Here is a 16,642-nt window from a genome sequence, read left to right as displayed (position 1 = left end):
GGAATCCACGTGCCTGGACCTCTCCCTCTGGATGACTTCTGCCTCTCACGTCTATCTTTAATCCTTCCTGCTACAGCCATAGCCTAGACTAGTTTCTATGGCAACAGAGCATGCTACTTTCTCTGCTTCCTTCTCTGCATATTCAGAGAGAGAGCAAAGCGGGGAAGGAGGCCTTGAGATTTCCACCACCTGGACAGCAGTCCCAGGGCCTTCTGTTCTCTCCCTCTGTGAATTTGTGGGCAGCGCAGGTTTATCTGAAGCCAGTGGGCAGCCCCAGAACAAGTTTATTGGCTCTCATAAATTTTTAGAGACTTCTGGCAAGAGCTACCAACTGTGCCATATCTGCTGCTGTCCCTTCTGGTGGGTGCTTGTGGATCAATTTTTTTTTTTTTTTTAGTACCCAGAGAGCAGTGGGTTTTTGGCCCATTTAAGGGTGGGCTTGGGAAAGGCCTAAAAGAGCCAGAAGGATTAGAAGAGAATCTTGGGGTCATAGTGGCCAATGAGCTGACTGGGTACTCTGGTCATTCCCACCAAGCACAGTGAGACCAAGAGGGCCTGTACGCAGGGGAGGGAGACGGCTCCACTGGGGCTCTGGTGTGTGAAAACTGTCAGCTCTGGGCTCTGGCAGGAAGAGTAGGGGAGTGGGTAAGGCTCAGAGGTGGGAATCGAATTGTCTGCATTTGAATCTTGATTCCATCAGCATGAGGCTGTGGGACTTGGGCAATTTACTTACCTCTGAGCTTCCTCTTCTCTGTAAAGATTGCAGTTACAACCTCCTTGTAGGTTGTGCTAAGGACTGAGATGATACAGTACAGCACCTTGCATGCCAGTCAGCACACTGTTCCTGGGAAGGGTCCAGATAGTGAACATCTGAGGGTTTGTGGACGGTAGGGTATCTGCCAAACTCCTCAGCTCCGCTGTAGCAACTTGAAAGCAGCCATAGACAATATGTAAATGATGGACAGGGCTGTGTGCCAATAAAACTTTATTTTTATAGACACTGGAATTTGAATTTCATATACTGTTTATGTGTCACGAAAGAGTCCTCTTTTTCTGATTTTTTTCCCCAACCATTTAAACAGGCAAAAACCATTCGCGGCTCGCAGGCCGTGGAAGAACAGGCAGGGAGCTGGATGTGGCCCATGGGCCACAGTTTGCTGACCCCCGATGTGGAATACTGCCTACTGAGTGTTCGTTAAATGTTAGGCATTGAAATTACCTCTCTCTTCTTTATTATTCTTTACGTCCTAGGAGGGTGGATTGGAGGCAGTCACATATTTGGTCCAGAAAGAGATGACTTGGGTGGGGGAGGGAGGGTACCCAGTGACTGCACTCAGAGAGGGAAAATGGAGTTTGTCCCAAAAGCCCAATAGGGGTGTCCTCCCGGCTGATGGATTTTTGGCCCCGACACTGCTAGCATCTAGAGGTACCTAAAGTTGGAACAGGCTGCCCTGGGCTCACTGAGCAATTCCCACCAGACGTGCTCAAGCAGAGGCCAGATACCCCTGACACTCTGCTTCGGGGAGACTGGCTCACTGGGTGAGTGGACACCAAGTTGCGGGGTCTGAGCTGTGTTCCTGCAGCCCTGGTTGGAGGGGAGTGGGTGAGGGGAGAGTCTTTTCTTCTACGTTCCCCTTCCCAAATTCTCAAAGCACCTTGCCCTCTTGCCTCTTGAATAATCCAACAATGTGTATGGGTCCAGCATTGCCCCCATTTAACAAGTGGGTAAGTGGGGGATAGGGGACGAGCTGGCTACTTGGCTGGACCTGCCAGCTACGCAGGGAAGCATGGTGCGGTGGAGACACAGACTGTGGTCCTGGACCTGCTTCAGGTCCCAGCTCTGCTGTCTCCTACCTTTGTGATGCTGGGTAAAGAAGCCCCTCTCTGAGCCTCGATTTCCCCATCTGTAAAGTGGAGGTGTATTTTCTCCTTGACAAAGTGGTCATGAGGCTGAAAGGAGTTACTGCATGCCAAGGGCTGAGCGTGGCGCCTGACGCGCAGTAGGGATTCCAGCTGTGCCTTCATGTTCGCCCTCGTCCCAGCCCCTGGACCCAGGCTGCGGGGGTGTCCTGAGAGGGTCCGGGAGCAGCTGTCCTTTGCGATGTGGCCTGACTACCTGCAGCTGGCTGTTTCAGAGTCCTCCCCTGACCTCGCAGTGCCAGCATCTTCCAGGGAGGGGTGGGTGTTAGGAGGCAGTGACCCCAGTCCCGCCCAGCATCCGTCTCTGGGCCTGGAGGGAGATGAGGCTGAGTCTGGGGCATTGTAACCACCCACGTGAGCCACCCCACCTCAGGAGATGGGGCTGTTGGGTTGGGGGTCCCGGGATTCATGTGCTGGGCCTCCTACATGAATGACTCACATGGGGCAGTCCATGAATCCTCACAACTGCCCTACGAGGAGTGTGCAGTTTTTATCCCATCTTATGGATGAACAAACTGAGGCTGTGAGCCCAGGTCACCTGTCCAGGGCTATGGAGGAGGAAGTGAGAGAGTTGGGATTTGAACCTGAGTCTACAGCAAAAGCCTTTACCTCCCAACCTGACATCCCCACCTTCTTTGGTGATGCTGGCGCCGTGGAGTGGAAAAAAGCCTTGATAATGAGAGTAGTCGACATTTTGGGTGGTGACTGTGTCTTGGACATTGATCTACATAACAGTGTAAGAGTTCATGTTCTCCTACACCTCTTAGTTTTGTAATCCTCACAACCTCTCTGAGCTATTCCTGTTTTATAGACGAGAAACCTGAGGCACAGAGAGGTTACGTACCTTGCTTGAGGTCGCAAAGCTAAGTGATAGAGCTGGGATTTGAACCCAGGGATTCTCACTCTGAAGTCTGTTCTCACTCAGCTCTCCTGCCTCCATTGGACACAGAAAAGGTGAGCAATAAACAAAGACTCAAGACTGGCTGGCGGAGGGAGGGGATAGCTCAGTGGTAGAGCACATGCTTAGCATTCACAAGATCCTGAGCTCAATCCCCAGTACCTCCATTAAAAAACAAACAAACAAACAAACAAACAAACAAACAAACAAAAAAACAAGACTGGGGCCAGTGTGAAGGTATTAGGAGATTGGTGAGTCTTGACCCGTCATGGACTTTATCTTCCCTCCTGTGTGATGGGGACGTGACTCTCCACCACACTGCTCTTGCCTTGAAGGATGGTTTGTGCAAGAGGAGAAAGGCCCCTTCTGCTATAACAGCCCCTCGTGCATGCCTCAAAATCATTGTGCTGTGCAAAATCCCACGATTAAAAACCACAGGGTTTATGGGAAAGTGGAGTTAGAGGCATAGCACTCAAGCACTTTGTCAGTGACACATAAAAAAAATAGGAAGTAAATAAAATGGTAGCCTACTTTTATCCATATTTAAGGTGAAAAATTCATAAATACTAAAGTAAGTATAGCACTTCGTCCTGAAGGAGACAAAGTTTGCTTGTGGAAGTGTGTGTGCCACTCTCTCTAACTGCTGGCCGCCTGCCCTGTTCCCACACCTGCCACCAGTGGGCAACAGGAAGGGAGAAAAAGGGGTAAAGAGAGGAAAAGGCAAGAGGGTGGAGAGAAAAAGTACAAACTTGGCCGAGGGGAATAGCAGGAAGGGTGTGAAGTTGCCCTGGGAAGCAGCAGGAGGAAGGTTGTGGGAAGTCAGCTGGACAGCTGCAGCCCCAGGTGTGGCTGGATGGACCCATTTTCTAGGGAGGAGTGTGGCTCTATGTCCGCCTACCTGGCTCTGTTCAGCTGGGCGTGGTTTTCTATTTACTTAGTGCTTCTTGCGGATGAAATCTTGTGTAAGCAAATGTGAAATCTGCATGATGCTCAAACTGTACCCTGATGCGGGGATTGCACTGAAACAGATTTGCGTTTTCAGAACGGGTGCTCTAGCAGCACTGAGGTACTTTGAAACGTCAGGAGTCAGGAGGGTCTTTTAAAGAGGGATTTCCTTGTAAGTTTCACCTCATCCCGGAGGGTGGGCTGTTGCTCCACAATTCAGGTCTAGGATGGCCTCTGGGACTTGAGTGAGGTTGGCCCTCTCTCCCCTAACGTCTGTCCCCTCTCCCGACTCCCAGCAGCTGGTCTCTCAGATCACAAGGCACCGCCCCAGGTCGTCTCATAAATCCCACTCGTGCAGCCCCTGCTCCTTGGAGCGTCTGCCGTTTGGCCAGGAAGTCCACGTGCTCTGCAGCTCAGGGGACCACGGGGCCTTTCTCTGGTCAGACCCGGGTGGTCTAAGAATCTGCCTGCGTTTGCAGCAGAGTCCACAGTGGGGCCTCCATGTGGGTAACGAGGTCTTGTAAGCGGGTTCTCCTTGGAGCAAAGAGGGAAAAATCCAAAAGGATTGCCCAGAATTTATGAGTCTAATTACATTTTCCTAACGTGGTTGACCCCCTGCTCACAGCAGTGTGCTTATCAAAGCTGCAATCACACCAGCATTATTGGAGTTTTAATAAGAGTCAATTGGTTATTGTCCTCGCTGCGTCGGACACCGGAGATGTAATCCCCCGAAGGCCCTTGGGGAAGCAGGGAGCTTGCTTTCTTTGCCGGAATAGTATTTACATTAATAACAAGGATTAGGGGCTGGTTTCATGTGTTTAGGAGAAGCAGACCTCTTCTTAGTTCAAGCAGCTTCTGCCACCAGCTGAGTGCCCACCAGCGCCCCCCTGAAGTTGGGAGAACACTGGACTGGGAGTCCAGAGATGCAGTTTACCACTCACCACACCTTGCTGTGAGCTCAGGCAAGTGGTCTCGCCTCCCCGGTCCCTCGAGTATGTCTGGGGAACACTTTCTTAGCACATAGCAAGTGTGAATAAATGCTGGCTGTTTTGGAAATAGCCAGATAACAGGGGGTAGCTAAGCCCCCCTCACACATATTTATTGTGCTTTAAGTGTAGCAGTTTCGTATTGGGAAGGAGCTTTTCTGGAGTGCCAGCTGCTGGCCTAGGTTATGACACGTAGGGGGCGGTCTCGCCTGGTGGAGAAGAGATGGGACCACAAGGGCTCAAATTTCCGGTCTCCCATCCGCTGGGTGACTTTGGCACCATTTGTGATCTGTGCCTGACTTTCCCTGTCTGTAAAGTGGAGATAGTAAGAGGCTGTCTCATGGGGTTAATGAGAGGATTAAACGAGATAGCAATGCCAAGTGTGTAGGACGATGCTGACTAGATGCTGGTCATTGGGGGACTGACAGGCTTTCTCAGCTTCCGTTTTCTGGAAGGTGATGCTGCCTTTGCAGGTGATCGCGAGGATGTGGTGAGATCGTGTCTAGGCGATGCTTGGGAAGGTGTCTCTTCACTCCTATTCACGGACAAGCTCAATCAGAAGTGCACGCTGTAGACAGCAGATCGAGGACTTAAGCCTGGGACGTTCTGAGGCCAAAATCTGGGCTTATTTGGCTCCAGTGGGGATGCTAGGGGGCTTTGATGACTGAGGGCTTGGCAGCCTTACAAATAATTGCTTCATGCGTTTGGTCCTGGTCCTGCATTTCCCCCATTTGCAAAACTTTTCTGCCAGCTGAGCAGCTATAATGCTTTCGCTTTCAGCCACATTTTTGGGCTTCTTGATTTATTACCAGTTCAAAGGTCAGCACTGAGGGTGGATGTGTGGGCTGTCTCATCCACTGCTGTGTCCTCAGGGCCAGACACAGTTCCTGGTACACAGTAGGTGCTCAGTAAATATCAAACGGACAAACACCCTTGTTCGTCTGGAGCTTATAGTATGTCGGATGGTGGTAAGTGTGACAGGAAGAGATAAGGGAAAGACAGGATTAGGGACAGGGATTCCGGAGAGTCTTTCGGGAGGCTTGCAATTTTAAATCCCCAGGGGCCAAGGGAGACCAACCAAAAAGGTGTCATCTGAGTAGAGACTCCAAGTTGGTAAAAGAGCAAGCTGTCTGGGGGAAGGGTGTTCCAGCAGAAAGAATAGCAAGTGCAAAGGTCCTGAGGTAGGCACATGCCTGGAGTGTTTGAAGAGCAGAAGGGAGCCAGGGATCCTAGAGTGCAGTGAGCAAGTGGAGTGAGGTCTGAGCTCTCCCTGCTTTGATAACAGCTGGGGGCACCAGGTTCTGGTGGTACTTGAGGCAGCTGATCCCCAGGGCAGCTGCAAGGAGGCTGAGGAATACCTCCTTGAAGCCCTACTTTGTCCAGCCTCTGGTGACAGGTGTCCCCTCTCACCTGGTGATGCACCTGCATTGTCAGGCTCTTTGACATGGTCTCCAGCCCTCTTTTCCCTGATTCCCATGCAGGAGGCGTGGCTCTGGAGCCTGGGGGTGAGGAGAGAGAGCCCTAGAGGTGCCTGGGAAATGCTTTCTCCCACAAGTTCAGGGAGGGGGGCCCTGCTGGCCCCTTGGGAAGGATTTATCAGATCAGAGCAGAATTAACTCTGACTCTCTCAAGATACAGGGAGAGAAGATGAGGTCAATGGACAGGCCTTGGCCCAAGTTCATGCAGCAATTAGAGACCCAGGGCCGACATCAGGCAGGAAGTCTAGAGCCCAAGGTGTCTAGCTGGGTGAGGGTAGGAACAAGGGTCCTGGGAGGAGCCTGCAGAGGTGGTTCCCTGCCCACCCTACTGATTGGCTTCTGGAACCTAAGTTAGCTCTGCCTGGAAATGGAGGAAAGGTGGCTTTGGGGATGGGAGTGGCCCGGAAGTTCATCCACCAGCACCGGGCTGGGGAGGCAGGAGATTCTGGAGAGAAGTAGACAGATGCCAGAGGCCAGGTGGTCCAGCGACCAGGGCTGTGCTGGCAGTATTAAAAGTTGAGGTGGACCCAAAGGTAACATTGGAAGGAAACCATTGCAGGCCTGGACCAGGGTGTTCCATCCAAAAGCTGCAGCCCCCTGCTAAGGTCACCTGTGACCAATAACAGCTACAACCAACAGCCATTTCAGTCCTCAACATGATTCAACTCAAAGATAAACTCTCTTGTCTCTTGGCTTGACTTAACTCCATGTGCTGTGTATGTGTGAGTACTTCTCTCTTGGAGCTCCTTGAGGTTTCTCCCATCCCCCCTCCTCCTTCCCTCTTAACAAACCTGCCCTGTATGTCTCAGTCTGGTGGGGTGGACAGACCAGGGCTAGTGAACCCAGCATTGGGTGGGGAGGGGTTCTTAGAACTAAGACAGGAGATCCTAGGGCAGTGTGGGAAAGTGCCTGGTCTACCTGGAAAAGTCAGGGAGGACTTCTTGGAGGAGGTGTCACTCAGTGAGCAAATTGTAAGCAGAGCAGTTACTTGGGAGCCTAAGGTAGGGTGAAGGGAAGGTCATTGCAGGCAGAAGGGCACAGTGATATAAGAGATGGCGTGTTTGAGAGACTGCAGAGAGTTCCATGTTGTTCCATGCTGTTAATCTCTGAGGTTTGGGAGTATGTGGGATGGGAGGCCAGAGAAGAAAACTATAGAAGGTCTTGGACAGACTGATAACAATGACAGCAACCCCTCGAGTGTCTCCAGGGTGCTTGGCCCACGTTGTCTCTTGTCCTCAACTCTGGGAGTAGCTGTCATTTTCTGCACTGTGGAGATGCCCAGGTGCAGGGTGGGGAGGGGGGGTCACTGGCCCACGTCACACAGGCGGGAAGTGACAGGGACGAGATTTGCACCCCTTAGCCTCTTCTCCCCAACCAAGATTTGTGACTTGTCCCTGAGGGCCATAGGGAGCCATAGAAGGCTTTAGAGCTATGGAAGAAGCTTACAATGAGAGCAGCATGAAGGTCCAGGGCAGGATGGGACCTGTCCAGGCAGCCTTCAGTCTGCCCTTTCCACCAGCTCTGACAAGAACTATCCTCTCTGGGAGGTCTGCTGTGGACCTAGAAGATAGCAAAGATCATGGATTTGAACCAGATCCCGTGTCAGCCCCCTGGGGCCGATTAAGTCTGAGTTGCTCAGTGCCTGGAGTGGGCTGCGAGAACTTCTGTGTCAGTCCTGAGCTCAACTCGCCTTTCTCCTGTTCTGGGCCCTTCATCTGCCCCCTGGTGCACGGGCAGTTCTAGGAGTCGGGAGGGAGCCTCCCTGCAGCCTCGTGGGAGCGTGGACAGAGGCTTTCTTGCAGTCCCCGTCTCTCTGGAGCAGCCTCGGCTTGCCTTCCACGCCACGCTCCCCACTTCTCCCTGCCACGTGTCCCTGACGGCCTCATTTCCCCTTGCAGGCGGAGTCAGCTCCATCTGTGATCTTGGCAATCTCTTGCATGTTCTTTTGCCTGACTCACTTGTGAGGGTTTTAAATAAGACTGATTCTAGCACCAGTCCCTAGGGCGACCTCACTTTTCACATTTTTCCTTCCAGAGGGACCTATTTGTCCCTATTCTTTATTTCCTTTTTCTAAGCCAACAACCTCACCACAGCTGAGCAAGTGCATCTCCTTAAAAAATGCAAATAATGTGCATGTTGTGCCAGGTCAGACCCTTCAGGAAGTCTGAGGTGCCACGTCCTGGTTCTGGGGGAACCTTGTGGCCTCTCCAGAGCGGTATCTGGTGGTTTAACATCACAGAAACACTGCCTCCCCCACCCTGTGACTTCTACGTGCCCAGCATCTCTTGCTCGGCTGAATGCCACTTGAAATTCTTTATCCCGGGGCCCCAGGCATGCATCATTCCCACTTCTAAGTGTGTCCTGATTCTTTCACTCACGCCACCAGATAAACGCATGCCCAGAGGAGGAAGGCAGCCCTCGGATCTGAGATCCTTGGCCGGCGATAGCAGGTGTGGAAAGTGGCTTTCATCCAGTGCACCAGCTCTGATAGATGGCCGTGGCTAACTGCAGTGGCGTGTGGAGAGATCCCAGGCTGTGTTTATGCTCCGTAAGAAAGAATCCTGTGATTGATTAGTGATGTCTGCCGGGACTGTTGGGGAGCAGAGTGATGGTGTGTGTGCTAGAATTCGCCATCTGCGTTTTCCTCTCCGGTCACGCCATGAGCTCTGGAAGCTGGCATTGCAGGTGGCGGTGCCCACTGGCTGCTTTGAAGGCTGAATGGGAGACAAGTTTCTGTTAGTCCCAACGGGTTAGCTGCACTGGAGGAAACACTCTATCCTGAGACATGTGTTTCTCCAACAGCATGTGCTCTGCCAGTAGCAAGCCACGAGGTGCCCCCTATGCTGGGGCAAGTCTGGGAGATTGGGGTGAACAGGAAGTGATTATCTGGGCACCAGTTCTTGAAATTCTCCTAGTCTTGATGCAGAGTGCTTGCTCTTTCCTCAGTGGAGTCTCACTGGCCAGAGGGGCTGCAAGGCTGAAGCATCTCTTGGTCATACCCCATGCTGTCTTTCAGGCCCCTGGGGGGTGGAGGAGGGGATGAGCACAGGGCTGGGGTCTCTGCCAGACCCATGAGGGTGCCCTAGCTCAGCTGCTCCGCTCAAGACCCTGGCTCACCTTTCCCCTCCTCCCTCCAAATAGACCAGAAGTGACAGCCAGTTGGCTGAAGGTGTATTGTTGGGCATGGCTGCTGATTCAGAGAAGGGTCAGTTTCTGGTGAATCAGAAATCCCAAGGACCCTGGGATCTTAAGAAGTGGGGTAGAAAAGAAAGAACAGCATGTTTGGGGCCCAGGCTGCATTCTCAGTTCACCATGGATTTGCTGTGTGGCTTTAGGCAAGTTGCTTTTCCACTCTGTGCCCATCTTTCTTCTCTGTAGCAGGAAGGGGGATGGCTAGAGATCTAAGGGCCTTTTCTGCTCTGACTGCAGCAGTGGGCTGCCTGGGCACAGCCTTGTCTGGGGGTTGAAGCCTGGCAGTGGGGGTGTGTCCCAGGAGCCCGCTCTCCCACATACTGACTGCACACCTCTTCGCATGTGCAGGGTGGCAGGTGGGCTGCCGTAGGAGTGCCAGTGGCCAGTAGGGAGAAGACAGAGGGACTGATGACAGGTCTCCAGGATCAGGAGAGGCCCATCTGCAGGCCCACCTCTCCCCAGAGCTCGTTGTGCTTGGAGGTGGTCAAGGCTCATGGAAAAGCCTGTGGTCACCTCCTCCCCCACTGTGCTCCTGCCTCTGCCGCTCCAGCCCTCATCCCCCTTACACACCTGAGATCAGCCGTGCTCAGCAGCTCACAGCTCTGAGTTTGATTTCTCCTCTGGGCGTTTGCACTGGCTGATTCCTCTTTGGTTCTCTTTCCAGTGCCCTTTCTTGCCTCTTTCAGCCCTCAGCTTGGGGGGACCTCTGAAAAGCTGCCTCAGACCCCTGCCCCGTGCCTTGCACCTGGCTGGAGTTAGAGGCAGTCCGAGACGCCCACCCACCATTCCTTTGCTGGTTAAACTCTTTGCTGTCCGTTTGACAGCTGTCAACTTGTGAATTCAGGAAAGTCCCTTTTACTTTTGCCCGGATTCCTCATCATCAGATCCTTGAAAGGAAACAGTACCTGTGCTCGTCAGGCTAGGCCAGGCCGCGGTACATTGTAAATACATTCTGAAATCTCGGTGGCTTAATCAGCCAAGCCCAGCTCCTGCTCTCCAGGGTGGCTCCCTTCCATGTTGTAGCCCAGAGATCCAGGATGAACCTTGGCTCCACCGTTTCACCATGGGGCCTCTGCGGTCACTGCTGAAGGGCAGCCTTTTAAGTGTCTTCGCCCAAAAGTGATCACTTCTGCTCACAGTTCATCGGCCAGAGCTAGTCCTTTGGCCCCACCTGGGCTGGGAAGTGTCCTGGGGTGGGGGCTGGAGGGTGGGCTGGATCTGGGTGAATGTTAGGGACTCTAATCACAGTCCATGAATCCAAAACGAGCTAGAGGTCTTCTGGTTTTGTGATTGGCAGGGGCCAAGAAGTGACACTAGCCTAGACAGACCTCGGCATGCCTCCCATGTTTATTACAGACGGGGGCACTGAAGTCCAGAGAGGGCTAGGGTCTTGCGTGAGATGGCACCTGGAGTCTGCAGAGGGGCCGGGGACACTTCCTGGTCCTCCTGCTGTCCAGACACTGTCCTTTGCTCCTTCCTGTTCTGATGCTGTAGCCTGGAGTCCCTGTCTGACCCTGCTGTGTGATGCGGGAAGGGAGACGGACAGCATCGCTGGGGCTCTTGTGAAATTATTTTAAGACCTTGGAAAGCAAATTAGAATTTCCAGCCATCCAGCCCTCTTGAAAGCAGACCAGGGGTGTGTTGGAAGTAATTTAATTTTTCCTTTGTTTTATTAATAGGATGTGGGAGGTGAGGGAGTGAGTTGTCGCTGAGGGTGCTGGCTTCGGAACCTGGGTGGATGGAGCCAGGACTGAAGCGGGCACACTGGAGGAGGGTGGGGTGAGGTGCAGTGATGAAGAGGCAGCCGTGGGTAGTGTCCGGGGGGCTCTGGCCTGCACATGTAGATTTGAGAGCTCCAGGCTCATACCCGGGGGGTCTACATGGGGGTCTCTAGGCTCTCTGGGTTGAGGGGCTGCATCAGTTTCCCGGGTCTCCTCTAACAAACTGCCACCAACTTGGTGGCTTAAAATAGCAGAAACATATTCTCTCATAGTTCTGGAGGCTAGAAATCGGAAATGAGTATCACGGTACCGAGCTCAGTGCCGGCAGGGCCTGGCTCCCTCCGGAGGCTTCAGGGGAGGAAGCGTCCATCCTCTCCCAGCTTCCGGTGGCCCCTGTTGTTCCGTGACGTGTGGCATCATCACGCCAGTCTCAGCCTCCGAGGTTGCAGACGGAAACACTGAGGTCCAGAGAGGGCTGGACTTAAAATTCATTGGATTTTGGGCCCAGCCAAAACCCGGGACGATTTCTTCTCGAGGTCCTTAGCTAATTCTGCCTACAAAGACCCTATATCCAAATAAGATCACATTCTGAAGTTCTGGGTGGACATGAATTTTGGGGGGACGGTATTAAACCTACTATGGGGGCCATTCATGGGGGGTTTCAGGAGGGTGCAAACCTCCTAGATTCATTGTAAAATTCAGTGTGTACCTCCCTCCTCCAGGAAGACACGTAGCTTTCTCTGATTTGTCAGAGACCCCGAGATGAGGGCCCTGCAGTCTTGCAGGACACCTGTCTGGCAGGTGGGACTATAGGACAGAGAACATGTGATGGGAGAAAGAAGAGGGACTCCATGAAGGAGCCCGATGGAAGGAGAGGAGGTGGCGGAAGTGTGTTCCGGGGGCCTGGCTAAGCGGGCCATACCTCCCAGGGGTCACGGGCATCTTTAAGAATAGGAAATTTTCATTCTTCTCCAGGAAAATGTACTTGATAAACACACACACGTTTGGTGTACAAATCAGTGGGCAGGCACCTGCCCCACCCCGAAGCCCATCCCTGGACCCTGGAGACCCCAGTTAGGGCCCCCCCCCCCCCCCCGCCCCGCCACTGCCAGGGGAGAAGAGTTTTGTAAGAAAAGCAGGGAGGGAACAGCAGGAAACACTACAGACAGCAAAGACAGCTCAGGCTGGATTTGGTAGTGTCTGGGCCAGCGTGGGGGCCCTCCCGTCTTCTTCTGGTTTTGAGGATTACAAGAGATAATGTAGGTGAGAGTGCTCCCTGGTTTAAAAAGCTAAATTACTTATTTTATCTTTTTTTTTTTTTAAACTGTACAAAGCAGTATCTGTTCACGGTAGGAAAAAATGAGGAAATGCAGATAAGTGAAAGAAAGAAATCCCTTTAATCTCATTCCCTGCAGAGAGCCGGGGTAACGCCTCGGTCTAGGGCCTTGGGAGCCTTTCCTTCTGTATTTCGTTGGACATGAAGGGGATGATAATATGCGTAATAGTGAAACTCACATTTAACCTAAAATATTCAATACCTTTTTGTGGGAAGAAACGGTCATGAAGCATCTTTCCTGACGGCGTGAAATTCTGGTGTCTGGATGTACATCACTTAACCGACCTGCTTTTGGACTCATTGCCCTGTTTCCTGTCCGTCTTTATAGAGGGTTCTGCTGTGAGCATCCTTGTAGCTTCGTTCGCACATCTGCGTCTGTACCGGGAAGCGTGTTGTAAACCTTAAGCTGTAAAACACTTTACTGAGGGACCCATTTCAAAAGCTGTATTTGACCTTGGGTCTGTGTATGGGGCACGGGGGAGCCCCGAGCAGAGGACAATGCCCTGGCTTTCACGCTTCCTGGAATCCTAGCTGGGCCCCCGGGTCAGATTACACCTGGGGCTCTCTGTGAAGGTGGTGTTCATTATTTTTGAAAATTTTTCATTGAAGTATAGTTGATTTATAATGTTATGTTAGTTTCAAATATGCAACATAGTGATTCAATGTTTTTATAGATTATACTCCACTTAAAGTTATAAAATATTGACTGTAGTCCCTGCACTGTACATTACACCCCTGTGTCTTCATTTGATACCTAGTAGTTTGTCCCTCTTAATCCCCTTCCCCTGTCTTGCCCCTCCCCCACCCCCTCCCCACGGGTAACCACGAATTTGGTCTCTGTATCTGTGCGTCAGCCTGGTTCCATTTTGGGTGGTTCATTATTTAAAATATTCACTACTTTATGCCTGTGTCCTGGACTGAAGGGGCTTGGAATAGAGGAAAAGGACTCCCTGTCAGGCTGACCTTGGAGTCTGTGGCTTCTGCAACTCCGGCCCCCTGGTGTGTCCTAGCGATGAGTTCTTGGTCTCTGGAGAGGTTGAAGGGAGGGAGACCTGCGTGGTCATGGCTCTAGAGACATGATCGCTGGCCTCTCCTGCAGGTAAGTGTTCACCTCCACTCTGGGGAGAAGCTCTGTTTCTGGGGGAATGCATCTCTCGGGCCTGGGCTGCTGGACTGACAAATCGCTCTCTGCCTGGGCTGGTTTAAAGGGGAGGTCTCGGCTAGTTGGCTGAAGGCCTTTTTACTGTGTAACAACTTAAACTTGGGGGTTCCCGGGGTGGGCCCTGGGTCACCCTCGAGGTCTAAACAGGCATCCATCTTCCATCCTGCCTCCCACTGTGCAGCCTCAACCATTTTGGGCCTTAGTTGTTGTCTCTGATCTGGGAAGGTAGCCCCTCCCTTATGTGTCTCGTAGGAGAGTTAGAAAGTTAGTCTCTGACCTGTGTGAGGGAAGAAAAGTGCCGTATGCTTGGAAGAAAGATTTACATTAACCCATTTCCCCAGGAGTTGTTACTGTTCGGAAACTGAACTTTTATTCTGTCTGTCCTCACTTTTTGGAGAGCAGCAGAGAACCATAGGGAGAAGATTTGGCACTTTCCCCTCCTTCCCCGGGCTCTCCTACAAGTGCTACATGTGCATGAATCCATTTGCTCCTCACTAGATGAGCCCAGTGCTTCTCCCCATTTTACAGGTAGAGGAGACTGAGGCCAGGGAGGCCGCATGGTGTGCTAGGAGCGGGGCTGTGGAATCAGAGGGGACACAGCACGGTCTTGGCATGCCCTGCAGAGCATGTGACCTTGGAACCTCTGCTCCGTCACCTGTGCAATGGAAGCAGCCCCTGCACCTGGTGGGTCTGTGGGTACCACTTCAGTGCCTGGACCCACTCTCAGCGTGGGCTGGGGAGCACATGGCGAGCCATTCTCCCTGGAAAGGTTTGTGCTGCAGTGTGCTGTCTGCCCGCGATGAGAGGATTTGGATGGTTCTGTCTGTTCCTAGGGATGCTAGAAGCGCCCATCTGACAGGTTGCTGCAGGGACAGTCGGGAGTTCTAATTTTCGCTGTCCCCACCATCTCCTTGCCTCCTTCCCGGTCCCTGGCAGCTTAGATAGCGACCCTCTGCTGTGACCGGGGTGCTTGTAGGATCCTTCCCCCTGACTCACGACGGCCCCAAATAGTTGTTAGCTGGTGTGTACCTGCAATTCTTCAACCTCATGGTCGATTCTTACAGTTCTTGGTGTATTTTTTCTAGTTCACCCTTTAATTTCTTGATTTAACGAACATGTCCGTTTTCTCTTGCGTTGTAACAAATCACAACAATTCAGAGGTGGGAAACAACACACATTTGTTGTCTCATGGCTTCTGTGGGCCAGGAGCCCAGGCATGGCTTAGTTGGGTCTTCTGCTTGGGGTCTGGCAAGGCTGCAGTGAAGGCATAGACGGGGCCATGTTCTCACTTGAAGGCTTAATTGCGGAAGAATCACTTCCAAACATTCAGATTGTTGCTTTCATTTCCCCGTGGTTGGATGACTGAGGACGGGAGCTCTTTCCTGACTGTTGGCTGGGGCTGCCCTCTGGTCCTGTAGGCTACCCTCAGCGCCTGGCAGCTGCCTTCAGACATGTGCCTTGTGGCCTCTCTGTGGGCTGTTCCCAGCATGGTACTTGACTTCTTCCAGGCCAGCGGGAGCGTGTCTCTCTCTCTCCAGCTGGCTAAGATGAGTCATATAATGAAACACATCATAGGTGTGACGTCCCGCCACCTTTGTGATGTTGTGTTGGTTGGAAGCAACCCTGTGTGCCAGGGGAGGGGATTATGCCACCATGTGGATCCCTGAGGTCACCTTCAGGTGTGTCTGCCACAATGAGCTTAAAAAGCTTATTAAAATTGGGTAAAATAAGAGCAATTAGCTCAACACACTTTCCTCGGAGCAAAGAATATATAATCCTTTTTGACTGTCAGATCTCTTTTTGCTTTGTTGTTCTAGGCTCTGTTTTGAACAGTTAATAGTGCCGGATAAATAGGGTATTATTTTATATTTGGAATCTGTTTTTCTTATCTGAATTATATGTTGTGAGAGGAAGAGTGAAGAAAATAGGGGATAAAAGTGAGCCCGAGGCCCTGAGAAATAAAGGAGGGAAAGGAACATGGAAGTGCAATTTCTTTACATGCGTATGTAGATGTCTTTTCATAGGCAGTTTTATACAAATGCATAAATATTATACATTTTAGTGTAATTTTTCTTTAATATCAGTGACATCCTCTTCCTCGACTCCCACCCTGAAACCATGCTACTGGTCTACTAGAGAGCCTTTCATATTTTCCCATAATCTCCTAATCATATACAAACATCTATGAATGTTTTTCCATTCCTGCCTCATCTCTCATTTAGCAGTGCCCCGTTGAAATCCTTCTACACCAATAGCTATGGTTCTAGTACATTCTTTTTAATGACTGTATAATATTCCAGAAGATGGATGTCCTGTCATTTTGCTGACCATTCCTCCATCGATAGTCATTCATTTCCTGTTTGCTACTGTAATCAGCAGCTGGAAGATGAATTTCCACTCACGTACACATCCTCAGGCACGTCCTTCAGTTTTATTTCCCTGGGCTATAATTCCAGGTGTTGAATCGTGAGGTCGAAAGGTTTGTATACTTTTAATTATAATAGCTGTTGCCAGCTTGACTTCCCCAGAGGCTGTAACACTTTCACCCCAGTAATTGGAGACTCATCTTTCCCCTGTATCCCGCCAGCAAGACTTGTTATGGGTCTTGTTAGTTTTGCCCAGGTTGGGAGTTATAAAGTGACATCTCATCATTTCTTCTAATTTACATTTCCCTGACGAGCAGTGGGTCGGAGCCCTGTTTCATCTGTTTGGCCATTAGGATGCACTCGCCTGTGAATTGCCTGTGTGGATCCTTTGTTCATTTGTCCTTAGGGCCATTTGTCCCCTTCTTGTCAACTTGTCAACTCTCTGTGTGGCATAGATATTAACCCTCTTTCGGCTTCTGCAGAGCAGTTATTTTGCCGGATACCTTGTTGTCTGTTAATTTTGTTGACAGTTTCTCTAGCCAGGCCAGAGGTCCGAATGCTGCTCGAGCTAGGCACACTTGTCTTTTCTCCTGGGGTTTCTGGGTCTCCAGGGTCGGTTAAGAGGGCTTCCTCACATA

General features: G+C 51.4%; 1 protein-coding gene across 1 annotated transcript in view; it reads left to right on the top strand.

Moving 5' to 3' along the window:
* Positions 1-16,642, top strand: part of ACTL8 (actin like 8) — a 61,167-nt gene that overhangs the window by 11,054 nt on the left and 33,471 nt on the right. The gene's annotated exons all lie outside the window — the stretch shown is intronic.

The sequence above is a fragment of the Camelus dromedarius genome, chromosome 14 (genome assembly GCF_036321535.1).
Source record: "Camelus dromedarius isolate mCamDro1 chromosome 14, mCamDro1.pat, whole genome shotgun sequence".
Lineage (NCBI taxonomy): Eukaryota > Metazoa > Chordata > Mammalia > Artiodactyla > Camelidae > Camelus > Camelus dromedarius.
The sequence above is the reverse complement of the archived record's forward strand: the minus strand, read 5'-3'. Positions and strand labels throughout refer to the sequence as shown.